The sequence below is a fragment of the Bufo bufo genome, chromosome 10, assembly GCF_905171765.1.
Source record: "Bufo bufo chromosome 10, aBufBuf1.1, whole genome shotgun sequence".
NCBI lineage: Eukaryota > Metazoa > Chordata > Amphibia > Anura > Bufonidae > Bufo > Bufo bufo.
The window spans coordinates 32,641,869-32,653,822 of record NC_053398.1 but is presented as its reverse complement, the minus strand read 5'-3'; the positions used below and the strand labels follow the sequence as shown (position 1 = coordinate 32,653,822).

The window sequence follows — 11,954 nt, the reverse complement described above, 5'->3', positions numbered from 1 at the left end:
GGAATAACGTGCTTTAAAACATCAGGTATGATGTTGTATCGATCAGGTAGTGTAAGGGTTACGCCTGCTTCACAGTGACAGACCAAACTCTGACAGACCAAACTCCCCGTTTAACGCACCGCAAACAACCGCAAACAGTCCATTTGTACAACCGCAAACTCCCCATATGCACAAGGTTGGATACCAAGCTAGCCATGTCCCGTTCCTTGTCCTCACTGATGTCATTGAAGGTCTCTTCCTCCATTCAGCCACGTACAACACCAAGGGTCCCTGAAAGGTGATAACAAGCCCCCTGGGACGCCTGCTGTGGTTGGTTTTCCAGCTCCTCAAAGCCACCTTCCTCCTCTGACTCCTCTTCTTCAGACTCCTCTCTCTGCATTGCCGCAGGTCCAGCAATCGACGACGACAAGGCTGCTTCTGGTGGTGATGGTGACCACAACTCTTCCTCTTCATGCTCATCTATGGCCTGATCCAGCACTCTTCGCAGGGCACGCTCCAGAAAAAACGCATATGGGATGAGGTCGATGATGTTGCCTTGGGTTTGACTGACCAGGTTTGTCAAAAGGACGCATGAGCCTACAGCCATTGTGCATGAGCGTTCAGTAACGCGGCCAAAAAATACCCAGCTCCGCAGAGGCTGTCCTCTTTTTTTTTAATTAAAAAAAAATCTGTTCTTAACAGTTTAATCTCTGTTTTGTCCCCTATCAGGGGACGTGTATGGAATAGATTTTTAGAACCAGGAGATGGAAAAAGATGCTTGGTCGGTCCTCTTACTTCCAATTTGGGGCACTGCGCGTACGCCTTGCAATGTACTGTTCCACCAGATATGAGTGGTGTGTTTAAGTAGTACTATTCCTATCAGTTTAATCCCTGTTACGTCCCCTATCAGGGGACGTGTATGTAATAGATTTTAGGAACCGGGAGATGGAAAAAGATGCTTGGTTGGTCCTCCTACTTCCAATTTGGGGCACTGCGCGTGCGCCGTGCAATGTACTGTGCCACCAGATATGAGTGGTGTGTTAAGTAGTACTATTCCTATCAGTTTAATCCATGTTACGTCCCCTATCAGGGGACGTGTATGGAATAGATTTTAGACAACCGCAAAGAGTTGTCAATAGTTGACACACTCATGACATAAATTTTATTCCTCTATGCGTCAATCTTGGTGTAGTAATGACTGTGCTCGTGCGCACGTTTGGGAGATTGCAGGCGATGGGGTTTTTTCAAAGTCTATGGTCGTGCTGAGGTAGTTCAGTGACAGTTAAGTGACCCAGAAAACAATGATTCTGCAGTGTGGGCCCATTGTTGGCCTAGTAGGCTTTAATGTTCACCTTAGATGATCACAAAGAAAAGTAATGTTTTTTCTATGCAAAATTATCCAGCCGATCGCTTTTGGTCTATTCACTATGATGCAACGACCTTATCATCTGGGGTGTGCCAACATTGCCATTGCCAACACACTCATAGAGGTGGTCGCTTCATTGTGATAGGCAAGCCCCCTTATCACAACAAGGTAACGATCACGAAGGGAAATTGACACATGTATGTGCCTTTTTTTTTGTTTTGTTTTTGCAGCCACAGTGCAGCACCAGAGGCCAGAAAAATTAGGCATGTACACATGCCTGAAAAATTAGGTATTGTTGCAGCCACTGCTGTAGAAAAATTTATGTTTTCCAGGCAGAAAGTGCACTAAAACATTTTGGCTTGAACCCTAGTTGGTGGCAGATAAGTCACGCAAGTCATCCGGCATGCAGAGATAAAATACAGCAGCGTGTGGACCATTTTTAGCCCAAGGCAGCTCATCTTATCACCAGGCCTTTATTAGTCAAATGTATCGCCCACTGTCAGTCCCTTCGGGATCCATGCCTCATTCATCTTAATAAAGGTGAGGTAATCTAGACTTTTTTGACCTAGGCGACTTCTCTTCTCAGTGACAATACCTCCTGCTGCACTGAAGGTCCTTTCTGACAGGACACTTGAAGCGGGGCAGGCCAGAAGTTCTATCGCAAATTGGGATAGTTTAGGTCACAGGTCAAGCTTGCACACCCAGTAGTCAAGGGGTTCATCGCTCCTCAGAGTGTCGATATCTGCAGTTAAGGCGAGGTAGTCTGCTACCTGTTGGTCGAGTCATTCTCTGACGATGGACCCCGAAGGGCTGTGGCGATGCGTAGGACTTAAAAAGCTCTGCATGTCCTCCATCAACAACACGTCTGTAAAGCGTCCTGTCCTTGCCGGCGTGGTGGTGGTAGGAGGAAGATTACTTTCACCTCTTCCCCTGTTAGATCCCCGTTGTGCTGTGACATCACCCTTATACTCTGTGTAAAGCATATTTTTAAATTTATTTTGGAACTGCTGCATCCTTTCCGACTTGCGGTAATTCGGTAACATTTCAGGCACTTTCTGCTTATACCGGGGGTCTAGTAGCGTGGCCACCCAGTACAGGTCGTTCTTCTTCAGCCTTTTTATACGAGGGTCCCTCAACAGGCACGACAGCATGGAAGACCCCATTTGCACAAGGTTGGATGCCGAGCTACTCATGTCCCGTTCCTCGTCCTTACTGATCTCACTCAAGGTCTGTTCTTCCCCCCCCCCCAGCCACGTACAACACCATGGGTACCAGATAGGTGACAACGAGCACCCTGGGATGCCTGCTGTGGTTGGCCTTCCTCCTCCTCCTCAAAGCCACATTCCTCCTCTGACTCCTCTTCCTCACACTTCTCTTCCAGCGTTGCCGCAGGTCCAATAAGCGATGCTGATAAGGCTGTTTCTGGTGATGATGGTGACCACAACTCTTCCTCTTCACGCTCATCTACGGCCTTATCCAGCACTCTTCGCAGGGCATGCTCCAGGAAGAAAACAAATGGGATGATGTCGCTGATGGTGCCTTCGGTGCGACTGACTAGGTTTGTCACCTCCTCAAAAGGACGCATGAGCCTACAGGCATTGCGCATGAGCGTCCAGTAACGTGGCAAAAGAATTCCCAGCTCCGCAGAGGCTGTCCTAGCACCCCGGTCATACAAATACTCGTTGACGGCTTTTTCTTGTTGGAGCAGGCGGTCGAACATTAGGAGTGTTGAATTCCAAATCAAGCGCCTCACTGGCATGTTGTTTCGCCGCTGGATATCTGAAAAGTGCTCCATGGCCATGTAGGAACGCCTGAAATGGCCACACACCTTCCTGGCCTGCTTGAGGACGTCCTGTAAGCCTGGGTACTTATGCACAAAGCGTTGTACGATCAGATTCAACACATGTGCCATACACGGCACATGTGTTAATTTGCCCAAATTCAATGCCGCCAACAAATTGCTTCCGTTGTCACACACCACTTTGCCGATCTCCAGTTGGTGCTGGGTCAGTCACTGATCCACCGGTGCGTTCATGGCGGATAGGAGTGCTGGTCTGTGTGACTCTCTGCTTTCAGGCAAGTCAACCCCAAGACGGCGTGACACTGTCGTATCCTGGATGTGGAATAGCCCCTGGGGAGCTGGGGGGGGGGGTGCAGTTGATGTGGAGCAAGACGCAGCAGCAGAATAGGACTCAGCCAAGGAGGTGATGGAAGAGGATGGAGTAGGAGGAGTAGAGGAGGTGGCAGCAGGCCTGCCTGCAAGTTGTGGCGGTGTCACCAACTCCTCTGCAGAGCCACGCATTACATGCTTGTCAGCCGTCAGCAGGTTTACCCAATGCGCAGTGTAGGTGATATACCTGCCCTGACCGTGCCTTGCAGACCAGGTATCAGTGGTCAGTTGCCCCAACACTGTGTGCCAGACATGCCATGACTTCCTTTTGCACAATCGAGTACAGGTGGGGCATTGCCTTTTGTGCAAAGAAATTTCGGCCGGGTACCTTCCACTGCGGTGTCCCAATAGCTACAAATTTTTGGAAGGCCTCAGACTCCACCAGCTTGTATGGTAAAAGCTGGCGGGCTAAAAGTTCCGACAAGCCAGCTGTCAGACGCCGGAAAAGGGGGTGACTTTGCGACATTGGCTTCTTACGCTCAAACATGTCCTTGACAGACACCTGACTGTGGGCAGATGAGCAGGAACTGCTCAAGGTGAGAGACAGAGTGGCAGATGGTTGAGAGGGGGCAAGGAGGACAGCAGTGGTTGATGTGGCTGAAGATGCTGGATCAGGAGGAGGATGGTTGCTTTGAGTTTGTGTCCTGCTTGTACTCATGTGTTGATCCCATAGGCGTTTGTGATTTGAGATCATGTGCCTTCGCAAAGCAGTTGTACCTAATTGGGTGTTGGACTTCCCACTACTCAGTTTCTTTTGGCACAGGTGGCAAATGGCATCGCTGGTGTCAGAGGCAGACACACAAAAAAATGCCACACTGCTGATCTCTCCAATGACGTCATTCTGGTGGTGACAACAGCATGCATTGATTGGCGTGCTGTCTGGCTGACCCCGGGTGCCGATGCATGCTGTCTGACTGTGCCACTAGCTCCTTGCGACGACCTCCCCCTGCTTCCAACTCGTCTCCTCCTCCTCTCTGTCTCCCCATCTGAACTTTCCCCCTGTTCTTCTTCTCTTCGAGCGGGCACCCACGTGACATCCACGGACACATCGTCATCATCAACCGCTTCACTTGTATCTGACAACTCAGCAAAGGAAGCAGCAGCGGGTACAACATCATCATCATCACACCGTACGTCCATGTGTGTAATGCTGCCTGACTGAGACATATCCCTGTTATCTACATCCTCTGGCAATAATGGTTGCGCATCACTCATTTCTTCCAACTGATGTGTAAATAACTCCTCTGACAGATCAAGTAAAGCAGCTGTGGTGCTAGTGTTGGTGGTGGGCAGGCGGGCGAGTGGTAACTTGAAAGGTGCCCAAAGCTGACCTGGAGGAGGATGGTGCGTCAAGGTTCAGAGCAGAAGCTGTAGAAGATTGGGTGTCCTGTGTTAGCCAGTCAACTATGTCCTCAGAACTTTTCGAGTTCAGGGTACGTGGCCTCTGAACACTGGGCATTATTCTAGGGCCAAAGGGAATCACAGCACCACGACCACGATGGCCCCTGCAGGGTGGCCTGCCTCTGCCTGTCATTTTTTTTAGATTAGTTTAGTTGTACTATGCGTGCAAGCTACTGTGACACCAGATATGAGTGGCACTGTGCACTGGCAGAAGTTGGCAGAGTAGACGCTGTAGGCCTGACACACACGCTTGCAAACAACTAACTGCTATTCAATCTATTACAGTCATTTATTATTATTTTTTCATGTAATCTACTGTGACACCAGATTTAAGTTCCGCTGGTGACACTATGCACTTGCAGGGCCTGAAACACACACACGCGTGCAGGCAACTGACTGCTATTATTTCACAGTCAAAATTGTTTTGTTTTTTTAAATGTAATCTACTGTGACACCAGATTTGAGTTGCACTGGTGACACTATGCACTTGCGGGGCCTGAAACACACACGCGTGCAAGCAACTGACTGCTATTATATTACAGTCAAAAAAGTAGTTTTTAAAAAAAAATGCAAGCTACAGTGACACCAGATATGAGTGGTGGCACTGGGCAAGTGTGCACAGTATACGCTGGGAGCCTGACACACACGCTGGCAGGCAGGCAACTGCAATTAGATTACACAGAAAAAAAAAAGCAGACTGATGTACTAGCCCTAAAAATGGCTTTTTGTGGTGCTGTCCTTACAGCAGAGATCAGATGAGTCTTTCAGGACTGGAGTGGACACTGAATACACTGGCCTAGCTATCGATTTCCTTATTAAATCAGCAGCAGCTGCACTGTCCCTCCTCTCACTAAGAATGCAGCTTCCGAATGAATCTAAAATGGATGCTGTCCAGGAGGTGGGAGAGTCTGGGAGGGAGGGTATGATGCTGATTGGCTGGTATGTGTCTGCTGACTGTGAAGTACAGGGTCAAAATTTACTCAATGATGACGAATAGGAGGCGGACCGAACATTGCATATGTTCGCCAGCGGCGGCGAACGCGAACAAGCTATGTTCGCCGGCGAATAGTTCGGGACATCTCTATGCACTATATAAAAAAAATAATAATTTAAGCACAGTCAGCAAAAAAGCTGTATTTCTGGACTAGCAGACATACAGATAGATAGTGCTGCACCAGCATGTCTGCATAAAATGGCTGCCGATTAGACATTCATAGTGACAAACTGAAGTTAAAAAAAATTGCGTTCTCAACAGAAGTTGGCTCAGTGCAGGCTTAAAAAAACTGTGCACTGCACCCACAAAACACATTGGATTGAGATCGCTGAGTTATAAGGCAGTTCTTCTTAGTATTTATCCCTGATCTGTCCCTGACAGCAACAGCATCCTCTCCCTACACTAAGAATAGCAGAGTGACGTGCAGCGCTACGTGACTCAGCCTTATATAGAGGCTGGGTCACATGCTGCAGTTGGCCAATCACAGCCATGCCAATAGTAGGCATGGCTGTGATGGCTTCTAAGGGCACACAGTTAAACGCTTGTTGATTGGCTGCTTTGCAGCCTTTCAAAAAGCGCCATAAAAATCGCAGAACCCGAACTTTTACGTAAATGTTCGGGTCCGGGTCCAAAAAAGCTAAAGTTCGGTACGAACCCAAACTTTACAGTTCGGGTTCACTCAACTCTACCGATGACCTATCCAGAGAATCAGTATAAAAACTCTTAAAAGAAAGGAAGAAAGGAAAGAAGGAAGCAGTAGAGAAAATGGAGGGAGGTTTGGGAAGAAGGGAAAAACAGAAGGAAGCAATAGTGGAAAGGGAGGGAAATTTGGAAAGAAGGTAAAGACAGAAGGAAGCAATAGAGGAAACGGAGGGAGATTCGGGAAGAAGGGAAAGACAGAAGGAAAAGAGAAGAAAGAAAGATAAATAAGGGGCAAAGGAAGTCCATTCCAGTTCCGCTACTATTTTATAGCTATATAGATTTACAAAAATTCATGACATTTTGGAAGCTGTATAGACAGGAAAAAAAATTCAGCAGCACTGCAGTCCTCCTTTTTCTGCAATGCACAAATCTCATTCCAACTATGTGCTGTAAAAGGCGAGATCCATCACCAAATCACACAATAATCCAAGCTTTATTTCAAAATAATAAATATTAAAATCCGCTCCACATAGCAGCTAGATAGAAATGCTTACATAGAGAGATGAGCGAATTTCTCCAAAATTTGATTTGTCTGGTTCGCTGTACTTTTCTAAAATATTTGGTTTGATCCAAATTAATTTGTGGCAAATAACGTTAAAAATTGGTTATTTCCTGGCTGCAGAGAGCCTTTATAGTGGTGTAGAACACTGTGCCTTGCAGTAACACGCATAGGGAGTCTGCTGTGGTAGTGAAATAATACTGTGAGTCCGTATGACATGCAGATGTCAGGCGTTGCTCTTAGAATCACTGCAGACTTCACTTATTTGGGCAGTTACGGGGCCAAAGCTGACCAAATAACTCAAGTGTGAACTCAGCCTTACAGGTCAATATTAGCGTCAAGAAGAAGCGCACTCCTTTTACACCGTCGGCAGCTGATTCCACATAGATGTCTACAGAACCTGTTCTATTAAACACTTACGGTATACAAGTAGAGCCCCCCCAACAGAGTGGAGAGGGTGTCAGCAGTAAGTTTCTGTTGACGTCACTGATTATTTTGCCCTTCCTCTGTTCTGTCAGAACAACAACCCACAAAAAACGGATCCTGTCTGTGGAGCATCTGCCTTCACTCGGTCTGCATTTGGTCAGTAATCCATCAGTATTGCTAATGCCAAAAAAAAACAGGAGTGGATCCAAAACAGAGATGACACATGAATGGAATATTTGCATGTCTTCTGTGTTTTGTACCCACTCCTGCTTTTGGCTACCAAATCCTAAGCCAATTCTGATGCAAAATAGGGACCATGTCATGCAGGCCTTAGAGCTATAACATAGACAGGATCCATTGTGCATCTAATTTTTCCTTCCTTCTGACAGATCAGAAGAAGGGTCAAACAAATGATGATGTCAGCCAGGCCAAAAGGCAAAATAGTGGCCCAGTCATGAAGTGGGGAGGGTGAGAACAGCATGAGAAGTCCACAGAATGGCCCTAAGACATAGTGGTGAGGTGAAAGCAGCATGAGGAGACCACAGAGTGGCCCAATGACAAAGTATGGAGGTGGCAGCAGCATCAGGAGGAGGCCACAGAGTGGCACAATGACAGTGAGGAGGTGGAAGCAGAAGCATCAGGAGGCCACAGAGTGGCACAATGATAGAGTGTAGAGGTGGCGGTAGCAGCAGCATCATGAGGGGGCCACAGGTGGCACAATGACAGTGTGGCATAGCAGCAGCATCAGGAGGAGGCCACATGGTGGACAATAACATTGTGTCAAGGTGGTAGCAGCATCATCAGAAGAAAACAGAGTTGTACAATGACAGAGTGTGGAGGTGGCGGCAGCAGCATCAGAAGGAGGTCACCGAGTGGCATAATGACAGTGTGAAAGTGGCAGCAGCAGCATCAAGAGGCCACAGAATGGCAAGGTGACATAGTGTTGAGGTAGCAGCAGCATCAGGAGACCACAGAGTGAAAATATGACATAGTGTGGAGGTGGCAGCAGAATCAGGAGACCACAGAGTGGCAAGTAGTGTTAATCGAGCACCATAGTGCTTGTTTGTCCGGGGGTAGGGCCGAACACATCGGGATGCTTGGGTGCTCTACGAGTATAATGGAAGTCAATGGGAGAACCAGAGCATTAAACCAGGCACCCCCTGCTCTGAAGAGGGGAGGGTGCCTCGTTCATAGGAAAAGGTCAGAAATTGATAGAAACACCACTAAAATGGTTCGGGAATAGCATGGGGAGGATGTCTGTATGCATCTTGGACTCCCAGGTCGCTGCTGGGAATGATGTTGTCCGAGCAGTACTGCCAAAAATCACAAGGAAGAGGCACTCCGATACAACCTGTATATCACTTAAAGGAGGACCTCATTCACATTATGGTACAATTGTTCATGTAATGGGACTCCTACACTCATAAAGCACTAATGCACTAATTGAAAGTGCTGCCAAACATTAATAGGAATCGGCACTCCAATACACCCTTTGTTACACATAAAGGAGGGCATCATACACAGCCTTGAAAAATTATGATTGATGGCCTGCTGGTGACCCTCAAAAACATTTGGATCAAGGGCCTGCTGATCTGACCATATAAAACATTATGTGCGAGAGCCTGCTGCCGCTTTGGTAACTATAGATAACAGGGGGTTGATCCCACGTCCCCGTCACGGCGACGATCCATTCGGATGTCTGCCCTATCAACTTTCGATGTTATTTCAGCCCAAACCATGTAGACCATGGGTAACGGGGGAATCATGGTTCGATGCCGGAGAGGGGGCCTGAGAAACAGCTACGGCTACCACATCCAAGCAAGGCAGCATGCGCGCAAATTACCTATTAGGTATAATTAGGTGAGGGCCTGCAGGTGAGCTGACCCTGTAAAAGATTGTAGGTGAAGGCCTGCTGGTGAGCTGACCCTGTAAAAAATTATATGCGAGGGCCTGCTGGTGAGCTGACCCTCTAAAAGATTTTAGGTGCGGGCCTGCAGGTGAGCTCACCCTCTAAAAGATTTTAGGTGCGGGCCTGCAGGTGAGCTGACCCTCTAAAAGGTTGTAGGTGAGGTCCTGCTGGTGAGCTGACCCTCTAAAACATTATGTGCTTGGGCCTTCAGGTGAGCTGACCCTGTAAAAGATTTGAGGTGCAGGCCTGCTGGTGAGCTCTCAGACTATGGAAACGCTAAAACATGATTTTTTTTTGTTACACAAAGTGTAATAGCAAGCGATTAAAAAGTCACACGCACCCCAAAATAGTGGCAATCAAACCGTCATCTCATCCCGCAAAAATCCTACCCTACCCAATATAATCGCCCAAAAACTGAAATTATGGCTCTCAGACTAAACCACATTCACCCAGTGGGCCATAAAGTGGGCCATAAAGGACATGAATTGTCCCTCACCTTAGTTACAGCTCCATACGTCGGCGCTGCTGTGCACTTGGCAGACACCGACAGGCTCAAGGTCTGGCCCACCTTCTGTTCTACATACGTGTGCAGGGCTGGTACTGCCTTTTTGGTAAAGAAATGACATCTTGGGACTTTACACCTCGGTTCAGCACAAGCCATCAGTTCTCCGAAAGGTGCAGAGTCCACCACTTGTAAAGGTAGGGACTGCAGCACCAGCAACTTGGCCAGAAGCACATTCAGCTTCTGCGCCGTTGAATGAGTGCACGCATACTGTTGTTTCTTGGAAATTGCTTCGGTAAACGATTGCTGATGGAATGACTGACGAGGAGTAGGAGGAGGAGCAGTAACATCAAGACAAGCAGATGATGGGAAGGACAGACAGCTTCCTTCGACTGAGGTGGTGGAGCCTTGAACGCCTGAAATCGGGTGCGTGCCACTGTGTGTTGCAGCGGTTGCTGTGGCAGGCTGGACCACCACATCGGAGCCACGGTTCTCCCAGGCCACTTTATGGTGACGCTGCATATGTTGACACAGGACTGTGGTGCCAACATTGGCACCCTGGCCACGCTTCACCTTCTGCCCACAGATTCTACAAATGGCCATGTTCACCATGACTGCCTCCGGCGGCTTAACAAAAAACTGCCACACCGCTGGGATTTTATGCCCATCACTTCGCACTGACTGACAGCTACTGTCACTGCTTCCGTGAACCCCCTGCACCACTACTTTCCAGGCAGGTAGGCTCCTGAAAACGGGTGGTCTACCCCAGCATGTTTGGCTCCCAAACTCCCACTGCTGCCACCCTGATGACTCTCGGCCACGCTAGCTGCCACCCTCTGCTCCCGATGATGATAAAGCCCCTAATTCACCCGACTCCCAAGTGCGATCAGCTACATCATCATCATTGAGTACTGTCTGCATGTCACTGATGTCCTCCTCAACGGTCTCTGGGTCAGGAGCTTGCAACAGCCACTCTCCTCATTACTACTTGCCCGCCTACCGGAGGAAGCGGCGCTTGTTTCCTCCACATCTTGGCTGGTTAGTAGCTGCTGACTGTTCTCCAGTAGCTCATCCTCACATTTTAGTGGAGCTGAGCCCACATCGCATAATACTTCTCTGGTTGAGGGAACAGAAAAGGACAGAGGCAGTTTAAGGACAGGTGAGGGCACAGAGCCTGCTCCCGGGCCATGCCAACTAAGGGTTGTGTCTGACGAACCCACCAACTCTTGGCTGGGGGTGTCTGATGTCACTTGGGATGAAGTGGGTGACCGAGTCAACCATTCAAGAACCGATGGGTTGCTGGTCAAGACACGACCGCTAAATGACACCAGGAGCTCAGGCCTCCCGCTTCTACTCCTACTGCCACGCCCCCTTACTCTGCTGTGACATTTTCCTGTGCCAGAAACATTTAGGCCTCTGCCACTCCCCTGTGCAGGGCCTGGCACTTCTCTGTCTGACATACTGTTAGATCAAATAAATAAATGAAAAGCAAATTAAAACACCCCAAAAAAGTCTATAATTTTGTCACTTCACCACACAACGACTAATAAGCCCTTTTTTTCCCCCACTAATACACGCCAAAAAGGGTTTTAGAACATATAACTGCACCAACGAACAACAAATAATATACAGTATATTTTTTTGCCACTAATACAAGCCAAAAAGGGCTTTATAACACCTAACCTCACCGCTGAATGACAAATAATATATATTTTTTTGCCACTAATACACTTCAAAAAGGGCTGTAATTTTTTTCACTTCACCACACAACGGCTAATAAGCCCTTTTTTCCCACTAATACAAGCCAAAAAATGCTTTTGAACATTTAACTACACCGCACAAGGGCAAATAAGACATATTAATATTTCCTTGTAATAAACCTTGTTAATGGCTGTATCAAACAGTAATTGCACCCAATAACAAGACTGATTTGCTGGAATTACAGAGCTGTATAATGGCAATTCGGATCCGCAGTCAGTGCAGCAAGGTGTAATAGGATTGTTCCT

At 47.8% G+C, this 11,954-nt stretch overlaps 1 pseudogene; it reads left to right on the top strand.

Moving 5' to 3' along the window:
• Nucleotides 1–640: 640 nt before the first annotated feature.
• Nucleotides 641–818, top strand: LOC120981317 (annotated as a pseudogene).
• Nucleotides 819–11,954: the final 11,136 nt, after the last annotated feature.